Genomic DNA, 16,494 nt, shown 5'->3' on the forward strand with positions numbered 1-16,494 from the left:
ATTATTCATAACGGCCAAGATATGGAAACAAGCTTAACAAACTTAAATGTTCATCTACAAATGAATGGATAAAGATATGGTGTGTATACACACATCACACACACACACACACACACACACACACACACACACACAGAGGATTATTTCTCAGCCACCAGAAAGAGCAAATCCTGCTATTTGCAACAGCATGGATGGACCCTGAGGGAATTATGCTAAGTGAAATAAGTCAGATAGAGAAAGACAAATACTGTATAATATCACTTATATGTGGAATCTTAAAAAGCTGAACTCAGATAAACAGAGAGTAGAATGGTAGTTGGTGATGGGGAATGGGAAAATGTTGGTGAAAGGATTTTTAGGTCAGTGAAACTACTGTGTACTGAAGAATAATGGTGGACACATGTCATTCTACGTTTTTCAAAACCCAAATAATGTACAACAAGAGTGAACCCTAAACTACGTAAACAAACTACAGACTCTGGGTGATAATGATGTATCAGTGTGTAGGTTCATCAGCTGTAACAAATGTACCATGCTGGTGGGGGATGTTGATAATGTGGGAGACTGTACATGTGTAGGGGCAGACAGTACATGGGAAGTCTCTGTGCCTTCCATTCAATTTTGCTGTGCATCTAAACCTGCTCTCAAAAAGTCAACTGGAAAAGAAAAAAGAAAGAGACAGAGAAAAAAATAAATCCATTCACCTCAGTATGTTAGCTCAAGCACAGTTTTAGTACATCAACAGTATAGTTCAGGCTGTAGAACAGGGCTCAACAACTATGACCCTCAGGCCAAATACTTACCCCCCATTTTTGCAAACAAAGTTGTATTAGAACACCTTCACACCTATTAATTCACATATCATCTATGGTTTTCTTACTACAATGGCAGAGTTGAGTAGTTGTGACAGACCACATGGCCTGCAATGCCTAAAATAATTATTATCTGGCTCTTTGGGAAAACATCTGCCCGCTCCTGCTCTAGAACAGTGATTTCCAACCCTAGGTGGACATCAAAACCCCTGGTGAGCTTTTTAAAAAAATTCCAGAGCCCTGGACCCAATCTAGCCCTCACCTCCCCCCAAAAAGATTACAATTTCATTGGTCTGGGGTAGTGCCATTAGGTATTACTATATCAATACAAAAATGTGTAAAATAAAAAAGGAAAATATACAAGATAAGAATCAGGTTATCCAATAATATAAAAGATAAAGGCACAATGTTAATACACAGACCACAGAGACCACAGAGTACTACATAATAAATCAGAGCCATAAGTTTGGCTCTGATCTCCACGAATCCACAGATAAAGAAACAAGATCAGGGGCTTCCCTGGTGGCGCAGTGGTTGGGAGTCCGCCTGCCGATGCAGGGGACGCGGGTTCGTGCCCCGGTCCGGAAGGATCCCACATGCCGCGGAGCCGCTGAGCCTGCGCTACTCAACGGGAGAGGCCACAACAGTGAGAGGCCCACGTACCGAAAAAAAAAAAAAAAAAAAAGAAAAAGAAACAAGATCATTACATGACTTATAGTATCCATGAGGTCAAAACATCTTGGTGGAAGTAAACTTTTTTCCGAAGACTTGTGCCTGACTATAAAAGGAATGTTTTATTACAGTTCTTCTCAGCGACATAAATATGTCATTTATTCCTCTCACTTTACACCACCTTACCTTTTCACTCAAAAACGAAACAAAAACCCTGAGAGTGGCAGGGTTTTCATATAGACAGTACCATCCTACCTGCCTGCCTTTCTTTTCTCTCTCTCTCTCTCTCTCTTTTTTTTGGGGGGGGGCGAAGGGAGGCAAGGGGAGTAGGGGGAATAAGGATGAGTGTAAGAAATGCGCAACTGAACTGGAGATAAGTGGCTCTATATTCCACAAGATATAATTAAACACTAATAATAAATCCAGTAACGCAAGCAGTCCCCAAGTTATTATACTTAGTTGATACAAAAGGGATTTATTCAGACCTATAATCCATTTCTCCTGCATTTACCCACTTACTGAATGGCTTCTGTTGATTATGCCAAATGTGTCCAGATGAAAGAACACAATATATATCAGGGCACAGCAAAAAAAAACACAGTGTCATCTTACCAGTGTTAAATTTAAAATGTGGTTTCTCTGTTTCCAAATGTGGGAAATACTACACTGGTTTTCTACAGTTTAATGCCAGTAGTTTGGGTATATTTTTGACTGAGACCTCATCTCCTCCACTACCCTCCCTTGCATCTGACACTATCAAAAACGAAATACGTGTAGCTCTTTCAAACTCGTCGTGGTACACATGATTTTCCTACTACCTAGATCCCTTGCCTCCCAACCTCCCCTTCCGCTTAACTCATGACTCAGAAAAACTCACTCCATGAGAAATTTAAATTTCCCTGAAACCCCCAAACATTGCACTGTTCCTTAAAATTCTCTCTGAAAGTTCCTTTTTAAAAGGGACAGTTCTCAATACACATATAAGCCACACATATTTTGAAGGTACTTACAAAAGATTCTAAGTGTCTAAAAATCCAGCAATCTAAAAAAAAAAAAAATCCAGCAATCTATAATACAGAAGATTATGACAGAACATCAAAATTAATGTTAGGAGGAGGAACTTGCCCCTCAGCCTCATGACACCACAGCACACAGCCAGAGAAACCTTAGAGTGCCTTTCCTCTCTCCTCCCGCTGCCCACTTCTACCCACACTGCCAGCTAACAGTCAAGTCTTATTCCTATTTTCCAACCCACTGCTCTGCCAATCAATTCAATTGTGGAGGAGTAAAAGCTGGAGTGTGCCGGAACCAACTGTGTACTAACGGCTGAAAAAGAGAAGGTCCATAGATTCACTTCTGTGACTGCAAATTACCTTCTGTGGGCATATTGGCTTTATGCTGGAGGAGAATGGCTCTAGGTAAAATAAGTGATCTTTGAGTTCTCCCTTTCCCTATCCACCATATCTCCTTCACCGAGCTTCCTGACTCTTCTTGCACCTATTTCTTCCTTTTCCATCTTAACTGCAGCTATCTCAATTCAAGAACAGATATACCAGTCCTCTAACTTGTCACTCTGCATCCAGTCTGCCCCTTCACAAATCCATCCTGCACCAATGCCAGACAAATCTTCCTCATCCTCTGTGCAAAAAGTGGAAGGATACAAAACAACTTGACGGTGGTTTGGGGGAGGGGATGAACAGGCATATGGGGAGAAGAAGGAAGGGAAATTCTAGGTTTTGCTTTCAATACAACTGAATTATTTAATCTTTTATGGGAATCTATTAATTACCTACATGCTCTTTTAGAAAAAAAAATGCTGCTTGACATTTTTTCTTTCTCTAAGCAAAATTCTACAAACTGCCAAAACTAAAAACCTTTCAAAAGTTACAATTATTTTCTTCTATACAGAACGTTTCCTCATTTAAATGTAAGTACTACAGATCAATTTTCTCTTCCCTAAATTTAAGGCTTTATAATCTTCTATCATTCAATGATTTTTACATAACTATACTGCATGTAACATAGACATCACAACACCTGGAGTCTTTCATAGAGTAGGCCATTAATAACTATTCGCTGAGCATCAAACAACTAGTTGCTGAATTACTTTTAACACATCTCTACAGCCTCAAACACTCCTCCTTCTAGAAAAGAAAAATAAGTAGTCACAGCCCATCACAATGATTCCAGGCACTAGAGAGTTTAGATAATTCATGACCACTCGCTACCATCACCTCAAGATCAGCCTCCCACCATCTCCTCTTGAGCTCCTTCCAATCCATACATACTCCAGCCTCCTTCCAATCTGTTCTCCACTCTAAACACAAGTAATCTTTATTTTTATTTTTTTAAAAGGGCTTCAAATGCTTGCCTTTTTATTTCTTTATTTTTGGCTGTGTTGGGTCTTCGTTTCTGTGCGAGGGCTTTCTCTAGTTGTGACAAGTGGGGGCCACTCTTCATCGCGGTGCGCGGGCCTCTCACTATCGCGGCCTCTCTTGTTGCGGAGCACAGGCTCCAGACGCGCAGGCTCAGTAGTTGTGGCTCACGGGCCTAGTTGCTCCACGGCATGTGGGATCTTCCCAGACCAGGGCTCAAACCCGTGTCCCCTGAATTAGCAGGCAGATTCTCAACCACTACGCCACCAGGGAAGCCCAAAACACAAGTAATCTTTAAAAAGTAAAAATGATAATGTCATCCCATTGCTTAAAATTTTCCACGTCTTCTCATCAGCCTCAGAAAAAAGACCAACATCCTTAACACAGCCTATAAAAAACTTACTTGATCTGGTCCCTAAGTCTCCACAGATCACTTTCCCCTCTCTGCTCACTATACTCTAAAGCACACAGGTTTATAACTTGTTCAAAATCATTCTGCTCATAGAGAACGGACGTATGGACACGGGGAGGAAGGGAAGGCTGGGACGAACTGAGAGAGTAGCACTGACATATATACACTACCATATGTAAAATAAATAGCTAATGGGAAGCTGCTGTATAGCACAGGGAGATCACGTCAGTGCTTTGTGATGACCTAGAGGGGTGGGATGCGGAGGGCGGGAGGGAGGCTCAAGAGGGAGGAGATACATGTATACACATAGCTGATTCACTTTGCTGTACAGTGGAAACTAACACAAGATTGTAAAGTAATTATAATCCAATAAAGATGCAAAAAAATAGTAATAATAATTCTGTTTTCCCTCACCTTTGGGCCTGTATACATAATGTTCCTGTTCCCTCTGGTAAGGACACTGTTGTTCCTTCCCTCAAAATTTCTTGGTTAACTATATTAAATTTGGTTAATTATATTCACCATTCAGATCTCAATCCCAACATTACTTCTTTGATATGCCAGGCTGGGTGGGAGCAGCTGACATACACTCTCATGTCGACATGTGCTTCCCTAGATAAAATTTATTACAGGATGTGGTTTATTTGATTAGCGAGGGAGGCAGAGATTTTATCTTAAGGGCAACCATTACATCTGATTCACAAAATATACTTAGGCACATGATAGTCAAAAACTGCTGAATAGCTGAATAAGTGACACACTAATATATTCTGTCATACAGTGAAGTATGCGACATATAATTACACATATTTCACTTTATTGGGCATTCCTGTGGTTCCAACTTGGGAACCCGTAAAAATTTGCCAGTTTTCTTTAGGATCTTTATGGCATTCTCTGATTATTCTGAAAGAATGGGAGTATATCGCCAGTTTGTCTCCCCACTATTCATAATAAAGTCTGAATATGATTGATTATTAATTTTAATGAAATGTGGAGGTGAAAAAGAAAAAAAGATTTCGCAACCTTTTTGAAAGGGAAATGGTTTAAAAGAGAAATGGATTAATCCAAAGCTTTTTTCATGAAAAGCATAAAAATAAATAACAGAAGAGGGAAAATGTCAGAGAAACAGCTGAAACAAAAAACATATTCTCCATTTTTTTGTCTTTTTCTACTACTTTAGTTGGGTCATTTTCATTTTTTTTGAGACAAATACTTTAGTACAGAAAAGGAAGATATGTACCATAGGTAATATCAACAACAGATTTCTTCAAATCTAATTTGGAACATACTCAAATTAGAAATAAACTAAATGATGACGATAAACACTTTAAAATTAGTGTTTCATACTGCTTCATAAAGATCATATAATTTAAACAACTTCCTATTAATCAAATAAATTTATTCAAACAAATTACCAAACTTTTGGCATGGGTAAAATTTGGAGAAAACAGATATATGAAACTAAAACTATTTCAAAATTAGTGCTGAAAGGTGAAATATACAGAGCAATAATAAGACCCATAATATAAGAAACTATCCAAAATGATTAACATAGTATATGCTGTACTAAGAGAATTCCTACACAAGGAACTTTAAATTTTTTATGAGGTATTTACACAAGCTTTTAGTCAGAGATGCGCACTACAGATAGTGCTATACAAAGATATTTAAAATTCAGAGTCCCACTATTACCATAAATGGAAGACATTAAGTCTACTAAACCAATCATCTATACCAAAGTTTCTCCAGGTGTGGTCTGCGGACCACTGAGGATCTCTCACACCCTTTCTGGAGGTTCACAAGGTCAAAACTATTTTCATAATAATACTAATGCTATTTGCCTTCTCTTCTGGCAAGATGCCTTTTAACATTCTGTGTGACAAAATGAAAAGTATATATAAAGTAATTCTGCATTCTAAGTACAATAGGAAAAAGCACTTGTGCAATTTAGTTGCAAGCTGAATAAGCCATTTTTCCATGGAACTTCAAAAAACAACTGACAAACTATGGTTAATCAGATTGGATATTTGGCAGACATTTTGCTAAAAATGAACGAAGTGAGCCTATCATTTCAAGGAAAATAACTGGCAATATTTGTTGCCAACAGTAAAATTCGAGCTTTCAAGTAAAAAATAGAATTTTGGAAACCTTTCATCCACCAATGTGAGCTTGGAAGCTTTTCAATACTTAAAGACTCATAAGATCTGTAGTGATATTAATGAATGTGATTTTTTTCATATCATATAATGAAATGTGTCAACATTCAGAAGGATCCACATAACTAAGTGAACAAATACTTTCCATCCAAATGACCCATGCAATGATTTTTAATGTACTGGAGTATAAAATGTTCATTGATATGGTTTCAGAGTCCACACAGCAATCAACCTTTAAGAACTACTATCTGCTGAGTTTTGATACAATATCAAAGAAAATTATCCATAATTCTATGCACAGGCTATTAAAATACTCCTTCCTTTCCAACTACATAACTGTATGAAGCCAGATTTTCTCACATAGTTCAACCGAAATAAAATATCACAACAGGCTGAATGCAGAAGTGTCTTCTAGCTGTCTTCTAGCCAGTCACTAAAGAGATGTGCAGTAATATAAAACAATGCCACTCTTCTCATTAAACTTTTTTTGTTTGGGAAACCTATGGATATTTTTCAGAAAATTATTATTTACATTATTTATGTTAAAACCCATTACATGTTATTTTAAATGAATTAATAAACATTTTAAACTTCTCCATTTTAACTTTTGATACAGTAAATATTGATAAATATAACCGCCTAAAGGAAAGTTCTCTGGGATCCTTGATATTTTTTGAGCGTATAAAGGAGTCCTGAGACCGTAAGTTTCAGTACTGTTGATCAGTGAAGGAATAAAGACAAAGATGTCTAATTTAACACAATCTCACTTATATTTTCTCTCTTCAGCAAGACTGAAAAAGTGATTTTAATAAAAAGATTTTAAGAATGTTTAAGAGGAATCACAGTTCATAACAATCTGAATTAAACCACTTCCTGAACAACCTATTTATTCAGTATCTTGATACCTTAATTATGACAAAGTAAACATTTAAACATAACATTTGTTAACAACAAAATAGAAGGAATAAGTGTAATAAATTGGCGATTTTTTTTAGAGGAAATTGAAGGACTAACTCAGAAACAAACTAATGAAAAAACATCAGAATTATAGGGCTAAAAGTTAGAGACAAACTCGACTAAAAACCATCAGAATTGTAACTTTAGACATAATCTAGTTCAAACTCGCCCTTTTTTAGAAGATAAAATAAAAGATTTAAAGGCTGGTTAAAATACAACTAATTCGTGATAGAATGAGGACCAGAACTAAGCTTCCCGACTCCTTTAACAGTTCATGTAAACTTTGGAGAGCTTATGTGCCTGGCACTGGAGATATGGGAATAAACAAGACAAACGTGGCAAACCTGCTTTCTTGTAGATCAGCATCAAGTGTCAAACATATGTAATGAGCACCACAGAGGAAACATATAGGATTCTATGAGAGAATTTAATAGGGTATAAATTGACCTTGTAGGACAGGAAAGAGGTGTTTAAGAAAGAAATCTTATTGCTGTCATCCACCAACGTCCTCATTACTCCCCTCCTTCGCTAAGGACTCACTAATTCATCACTATTCCTATCATATTCTTAGTGATGTCAACATTCACTCAGATAATCCACCCAAAACTCTTGTCTCTCAGTCATTTGACTTCCTGAATTAAAACAATTTTTTCTTCCATTTTTTCTTCATCACTGTCAAAACCTCCCATGGTCATCACTAGTAATTACACCACTTCCAAAAATCTAGATTTTAAAAATCCCACATTCTAAACACCCAACTTCTATCTCTGCAGTTTACTCTAGTACCTCGATTCCAACTATCCTTACATTTCACGGGACTTCCCACGTATTAATTGTCCCAGTTTTTCATTGTCTATGCAGCAACTAAGATGTGCTGCGAGTATAAAACACACATCAGATTCCAAAGATTTAGTACTTTAAAAAGAATGTAAAATATCTCATTAACAAACTATTTTTTAATATAAATTTATTTATTTTTAATTTTGGCCGTGTTGGGTCTTCGTTGCCGTGCGTGGGCTTTCTCTAGTTGCGGCGAGCGAGGGCTACTCTTCGATGCGGTGCTCAGGCTTCTCATTGCAGTGGCTTCTCTTGTTGCAGAGCACGGGCTCTAGGTGCACGGGCTTCAGTAGTTGTGGCATGCGGGCTCAGTAGTTGTGGCTCACGGGCTCTAGAGTGCAGGCTCAGTAGTTGTGGCGCACGGGCTTAGTTGCTCTGCGGCATGTGGGATCTTCCACGACCAGGGCTCAAACCCGTGTCCCCTGCATTGGGAGGCAGATTCTTAACCAGGGAAGTCCCTAACAAACTATTTATGTTGATAACTTATTGAAATAATTATATTTTGGATGCACTGGGTTAAATAAAATGTTATTAAAATTAATTTCAACCTATTTCTTCCTACTTTTTAAATGTGGTTTTTAGAAAAATTTTAACTTAGATATGTGGCTCACATTATATTTCTATCTGTGGTACCTAGGATAGTACCTGACACTTAGTAGGTACTCAAAGGATTTTGATCAAATGAAGAATGAATGAATGAATATAGTAATTTTTCATCTGAACTATAAGACCTGATGAATGAATAATATTCAGACCAAGAGGAACAAGTTTTCTAGTCAGATAACATTTGCAAAGGCAGAAAAAAACTAAATTTCAAAAACTGAAAGGCCAATATGACTGACTGGTTAAGACGAGGGTAATGGGATGAATGCAGTAAGACTAGAAAGACAGGAGCTATACTACATATGGCCTAATAGGCCTCGCTGTGAAACTGCATATTTATGAGGAATCACTGACTAACTTTTAAGCAGGGAAGTGACATGATCAGATTTCCATTTTGAAAGTGACATTCAAGTGGCACAGTGTGGATAATAGCGAGGTGATCAGAGGGGGTATGTGGTGATGAGAAGACAGAAGCTACAGCAGTTGTCTAAGCTTTACATTAGGAGATGGAATAGACAAATTTAAGAAGATTCAACAGGACCTGGTACAGACGAATCAGTAGTGGTAGTTGGGGAAGGAGGTGCCAGGAAAGAATAATGGAGGAGCCAAGAAGGATGCCCGGGTTTCGAGTGCGTGAGTCAGCGGAAAGTAAGTAGTAGGAGAGACTGGGGAAAGGTGATGAGTTCAGTTTCTATAAATCTGAGGTACCTGTGACTCAAACAAGCAGATATATGGATTGAAATTGCAGTGGAAGAGAGATCATTCAGATGGGAATAACTAAAACAGCCTAAGGGGGTAGGTGTAGAAAGGATCTCATACAAAGTCACTGTAATATTTCAAGGTAAGGGAGAACAAAGGGCCAGACGGTAACAGGAAAAAGTACAAAAGAATGTCATCACAGAAGCCAAAGAATTAGCTTTAAAAAAAAAAAAGAGGGAATGGTCAATTGTGTGAAGTGATGCTGAGAAAACAAGCAAGAAAAGAACTAAACACTGATCAAGAGGCTTGAGATGTTTCAATTCTGGCTGCACAAAATCAGTAAAGAGAGAAGAAATAAAGATATGAGAAGTGTAAGTTTTCTAAAAAGGCAAGCAAGGATAGGACCCAGAGCAAAGATAAGGACTGACCTCAGCTAGGAGGAAGCACACCTCTCCTCCATTACAAGAAGGAAGCAGAATAGGACGAATGAGGACACCAGTAGGCTTGGAAATGTAGTGGTAAGAAAGTATATGTCTTATACAATGAGGTCTATTTTCTCTATGAAATAAAAGATGAGAAAGGAAAGAGATTTTAAAAGGGAAGAGAAAATTTAAAACAGTTTATGGTGTAAAATGATGTGGAAGGACTTCCCTGGTGGCGCAGTGGTTAAATATCTGCCTGCCAGGGCTTCCCTGGTGGTGCAGTGGTTGAGAATCTGCCTGCCAATGCAGGGGACACGGGTTCGAGCCCTGGTCTGGGAAGATCCCACATGCCGCGGAGCAACTGGGTCCGTGAGCCACACTACTGAGCCTGTGCTCTAGAGCCCACAAGCCACAACTACTGAGCCCACGTGCCACAACTACTGAAGCCTGTGCACCTAGAGCCCGTGCCCACAAGAGAAGCCACCACAATGAGAAGCCCGCGCACCCCAAAGAGTAGTAGCCATTGCTCTCCCCAACTAGAGAAAAGCCAGCGCACAGCAACGAAAACCCAATGCAGCCAAAAAATAAATAAATTAATTAACTTAAATTAAATGACGTGGAAAAAGAAAGTGGGATTGCTGGGATATACTGAGGCCTCACTTTTGAGTGGTAACCATGATTTTTAAATGGCACTAATCAACCCTTTCCACTACACTGCCTTCTTAAAGTGTTTGTTACTACAAGTCTTAGGTTGCCAGTATTTGAACTAAGTATCTTTTTCCATATGCTGCATTACATACCTTTCTGGTGTTTAAGTAGAGGGCATTAATTCCCCATGGCCCAAATAAAAAGGGTTCTCACAAAGTACCACACTTGCCTTTCAAGAAAATGAAAATAAAATTTACCAAACCCAATTTTATCACAGCACGTAGAAATTACTAACAGTAATTAAACATAAAGTCAGGAAACAAACTAAAGGTAAATTAAATTTTTTCAGTAATACACTTTTTCATTAACGTTAGTATTTTTGTTTCCTTTAAGTTTCAAGGAGATAAATAAAATTTTGCTCCAATCAAAAGCAGTTGAGAATATCCAACTGCACATCTTATGTACTATGCTTCATTTAAGCTCTAAATAAGAATATAATTCACATCTGACTTAATAATTAGATAATCTCACAGAAGTGTTAGAATTTAATTTTAAAGTATACTGTGACTGAAATACTTTCTGCCTTATTATCAGCAATATGAGTTTACCAATTGTACAATATAAAGTTTAGATATATTCGTTGAAAGCTATATATGTGAGTGATATTACAAGGAACTTGTCCTGTCTAAGCTATATATATTTCTAAAAAGTTTAAAATTCGTGCAATTACCGTATTTGATATTACTTTGGTAATCAGGGGGAAAATTAACTTTACATATAAAGTAGAAAATTAGGCTCCAAGCCTTAATTCACACTGAAGTTCTGAGTGTATGTTCATGCCTGGAATTCCTTCTTAACACTGCAGTACAATGGTAGAAATTCAAAATTATCTACGTGCAAAATTAGGTAATTATGTATTTCACAACAAAATACCACTATGAAGGACTCCTAGGTGTATATATGGAAAAGAACTGAAAACAGGCACTCAAATACTGTACGTGAATATTCATAGCAGTACTATTCACAACAGCGAAAAGGTAGAAACAACCCAAATGTCCATCAAAGGATGAATGAATAAACAAAATGTGGTATAATATACATACACTAGAATATTACTAAGCCATAAAGAGGAATACAGTACTAATACATGCTACCAAGTGAATGAACCTTGAAAACATTACGCTTTATATAAGTGAAAGAGACACAAAAGGCCACATATTGTATAATTCCATTCATATGAAATATATAGAATAGGTAAATTCATAGAAACAAGGCAAATTGATGGATGCCAGGTGCCGGGGGGTTGGGATGGGGACAAACTACTTAACAGGTATGGGCTTTCCCGAGGAGTGATGAAAATGTTTTAGAATACATCGAGGTTGTGGTTGCAGAACACTGTGAATGCACTAAATACCACTGAACTGTATGCTTTAAAATGGTTGGTTTTATATTATATGACTTACAGCTCAATTTTTAAAATTCCATTATGAAGCATATAATATAGCTATATTCTAATCAACCTATGGCAGGAATTACTAACAAAATTGTTTGTAAACTTAAAATACATTAACTATTTTAAAGCTCTCTACTCCTTATTGTCATAAATAAATCATAATAACATTCATTATCTTTTCCTCCACATATAGAAATTGTGCAATGGATTTAAATAAGCCTTTTATCTTTTAGAGATACGTACTAAAATATTTATGGATGAAATGATACATCAAAGATGGACTTTACAATAATGACAGACAGACAGGAGAGGATTACAGATGAAAGGCCATGAGTTGGTAATTGTTAAAGCTGGATGTTGAACACGTCGGGGTTCATTATGCCATTCTCTCCACATCTGAGTATATGAGTTTTTAATTACTGTGCTAAAAATTAGTAAAATAAGACTTTAAATGGTTTCCTTATACTTTAAGCTATACCTGAGATGGTACTACCAATATTCTTTAGTTGATATAAATCACAATTCCACAAACATCTGCTGAACTTGCTAAGCACAGATGCATACCAAAATTAGAATCTATCTGATAACAAATAAATATTATCTTCCTTAGGGTGTTTTGTTTTGCTGCCAGATTTTTTTCACAAATACTAGTTCACTACCAACTATTTCTCAGAAAATTTCATTTTGTAAATGAAGAAAATTAGTAAATTAGTTAGTTAAGTGTACCTATTTGGGTTGACACAGAGTGGTAATACTAAAAAACTTCAAGTCTCCTTTCTATGGAATTAATGTTTACAGTTAAAATCATCAGGTTAGCTATCTCCTTTAAAAACAAAATCCAGTAACTGACATTTTCCAAAATCAAACAATTGCCATTTTCTCAATACCATACTTTTTAAAAAATCCCTTATTTTTTAGGATGGTGTCTTATTAAATAAATATTAAGGTCTAAAACGTTTGTAGCCCCAGGGTTTGACTATTATTCTTCAAAAGTCAAACCATAACTTCAGTAAAAATTACAATCAACACAAAAAGACATTAGAAAAAATATATAGCTCCCCCCAAATTCAAACTTTTTAAATGCTCCAAAATTACCTTTCAACTATCACTTTTACCTTACTTTTCTTACAAACACTATTTTCATGGAATTACGTCTACACAATCTCCTAATGTCTGACTCAAACTCTTGTCCCAATATTAGCACTCTTCTTCTCTGGCTAATACATTCTTGCCTATTAACTCACAAATTTCTAATTCCTAGGACATAATTTAACTGAAGATACAGTTATTCTAAATGGCCACAGAGGGACTTCCCTGGCTATCCAGTGGTTAAGATTCCGAGCTTCCACTGCAGGGGGCATCCCTGGTCAGGGAACTAAGATTCCCACACGCCTCGCAGCACGGCCAATAAATAAATAAATGGTCATAGATCAGAATCCAAATTGCCCAAATACCTCTTTTCTACCTCAAGGAGTATTAGTATTCTTCAGCTATCAGAACCAACTGGAGAAAGCAGAAGCACATAAGAGGAATTAGAAAAGTGTTCTTATCCTAAGGGATTATTTCAACAATTTTCTTAAAAAAACCCTCTTCTAAAGATACAAACCTACTAAAGCTGAGGATCTAAGCACACCAGAACTAGATCACAGTACCACACGTAAAGTTCTTTATTATATTATAGTTACAAAAGGAAAAAAAGAGAGATGAATGGACTTTCATTAAGACCTAATATACAAGGTCAGATTCTGCCTGTTTGACAGCAGCGTTAATGTTTAATTAATGTTATGACATGATATAGGTCAACCTAACAATTAACTGAGGATTTTTCATAAAATTATCTAAAATCCCATTTTATTGTGTTTATTGAGATATGATTGACATATAACACCATATTAGTTTCAGGTGTACAATATAATAATTCATTATTTTTATATACAGCAAAATAGTCACCACAATAAGTCCAGTTAACATTCATCACCACACAAATTAAAAATTTTTTTTCTTTTTCTTTCTTGTGGTGAGAACTTTTTAGATCTACTCTAGTAGCAATTATACAATACAGTATTATTAACTAGAGTTACCATGTTGTACATTACTAAAACCCTGTTTAATTCATTTAGATTTCCAACCTATATCTCTAATTTTGCTAGCCACTGTTTTACTCAAGTGCAAGTAAGATTTCTACCATTTCCAATCTGTCCTAATCTCAGCAAGCACTTTGACATCTTTACCTGAACATAGTTAGTGTGGAAATCAGAACTACCCAAAATATTTCAAGACATTTTTTGTTTTGCTAACTTCTACTAATTCTTCTACAAATTTCCTTATCACAATTGCAAAGCTGATTCAGAACAGAAAAAAAAAAAAAAGGCAAAGATGCACAAGAGAAGAAGAGGACCCACTGAGCTCAGTGAAAAACTAGCCTATGATTCCTGTAATTCAATACTTCAAGTGCCGAAGTTACCATCTTTTGTGATTGGGCAAGTCCCCAAATTACAAACATACCTGTTCTTATATTACAACTTGGAACTCAGAGGAAACAACAGTAAAATAGTTCTTAGTTTACCAGACATGACCCACAAGAGTCTATTCCATGACATTTCTGAACTAGTCTGAGTTCTAGACTCATTCACATCTGGAGACAGTATGATATGGAAAGAGCATAGTCTTTGGAGCCTGTCAAGAGTTAGGGAGAAAGCCTGACTGCCAATCCCTAAATGTGTGATCGAACAAAAATTCATTTAACTTTTCCAAGTCCCAATTTCCTCATCTGGAAGAGAATACTGCCTATCACAGAGAGTTTTTGTAAGGATTAAAGGTAATACAAATCAACCAGCACAGACTGTGAAAGAGTAGGTACTCAATAAGTAGAAGCAAGTTACTCTTCCCTTTTCTATTACCCTTTTCATACATTTCTTTTTATCCACTTAGGATACAGAATCACAAAATCTGGGTTTGATTCTAGGCACCATCTCATACAAGATATGGAACTTTAGGCTAGGTATTCAACGTCTCTGAACCTCAGATTACTCATTTGTTTAAAAAAAAAAAAAGAAAGAAAAAATGATCATAATTATTGTAATAATTAAGTGACATTAGTTTATGAACTGGAATAAACTGTACAGTACCAAAAATGTCAGCTTTTACCTACTCTAAAGTGCTCCCCCTCAAAAAATTATCTGCCTTCCAAGATCACATGGATATAATGAGCAAATGAATATAAACTGATGTCATGGGTGGAGGAAATCAAGCTAAATTAAGTAGCTCACTGGTAACATCCCCTTCATCTTCCCAGACTTTAGTATATACTTGTTAACCCAAACAAGCCCCTGTTGGCGGAATTCCAGGGAACAAATTAAATTAAGAAGTTAAGCTGGGCTTCCCTGGTGGCGCAGTGGTTGGGAGTCCCCCTGCCGATGCAGGGGACACGGGTTCGTGCCCCGGTCCGGGAAGATCCCACATGCCACAGAGCAGCTAGGCCCGTGAGCCATGGACGCTGAGGCTGCGCATCCGGAGCGTGTGCTCCACAACGGGAGAGGCCACAACAGTGAGAGGCCCGCATACCGCAAAATAAAATAATTAATTAATTTTTAAAAAGTTAAGCTATAAGGGAGACTTTTCTGTCCTTACCCAATCTATGCTGAGAAACCTTTCGTAAGCAGTTTCTACTCCTTTTCACTTAGATCTCCTCCTTATTCCTCAAAATAATCCCCATGACAAAGGCAGTATGGACCCTAAAGTAGAGCAAAGACAACCGACCAGATGAACAAACAACTCTTCAAGTTGAAGAGTGACTGTCCTTGACACAATCCACCAGAAAATTCAAACTAAAGGTGGGAAAAGTCAAAGATTTTTCTTTATGTCTATATAAATGTTTATATAAAGTACACTCTCTACTTTGAATATTATTTTCCCATAAGAATTTCAAAAACCCTGTCCTTTTTAAGATAGTGGACTCTTCTGAGAAGTTCTGCTATTAATAATACAATTTAATAATTAAAGTCAACAAGACCAAAAGAGCTAATAAAGTGCTCAAGGACTCAATTGCACTACAGCCAAAAGAACTTGCCAGCTAAACACCTTACCTGAGCTGTACTTCCAAACTGTAGGAAAACAACAAAATGAAAAGTAAATTCTCAGGATAAAAATCACTCAGGCAATAATTTAACTCACCTTGGGTATAAAAAAATTCACAAAACACAAGTGACCATATACCTTCCCCAAGAGAAGGTATGTTTACATAGGGTGTTAGCCCTTATCCAATCGGTCACAGAAGGGATACAGAGAGATCTCAAAAGACATCTAAATGGATATTTCTAGTACTATGTGTTCCCTCTTCACAGCACCACAGTACATCACAAAATCAGCTACTATCTTCTGAACCTGTCAGAGCGTGACCCTGTCTGAGCCTCCTGGGAAGGGAGCTAGTGGCCAGCTTCATGCAGCCC

The 16,494-nt window shown here is 37.0% G+C and overlaps 1 protein-coding gene across 19 annotated transcripts in view; it reads right to left on the bottom strand.

Moving 5' to 3' along the window:
• ABI1 (abl interactor 1) overlaps positions 1–16,494 on the bottom strand; it is a 128,507-nt gene that overhangs the window by 84,309 nt on the left and 27,704 nt on the right. The window contains exon 1 of one of the 19 annotated variants that reach the window (XM_089903916.1): positions 3,856–4,018. The exons of the other annotated variants lie outside the window; for them this stretch is intronic. The gene's annotated coding sequence lies outside the window, so the exon portion shown is untranslated. Of the gene's footprint in view, positions 1–3,855; positions 4,019–16,494 lie in introns of those variants that run through there. 19 annotated transcript variants of the gene reach the window in all.

This window comes from Delphinapterus leucas, chromosome 2 (assembly GCF_059928025.1).
Source record: "Delphinapterus leucas isolate spDelLeu-1000000601 "Yukka" chromosome 2, BTC_Dleu_Yukka2, whole genome shotgun sequence".
Lineage (NCBI taxonomy): Eukaryota > Metazoa > Chordata > Mammalia > Artiodactyla > Monodontidae > Delphinapterus > Delphinapterus leucas.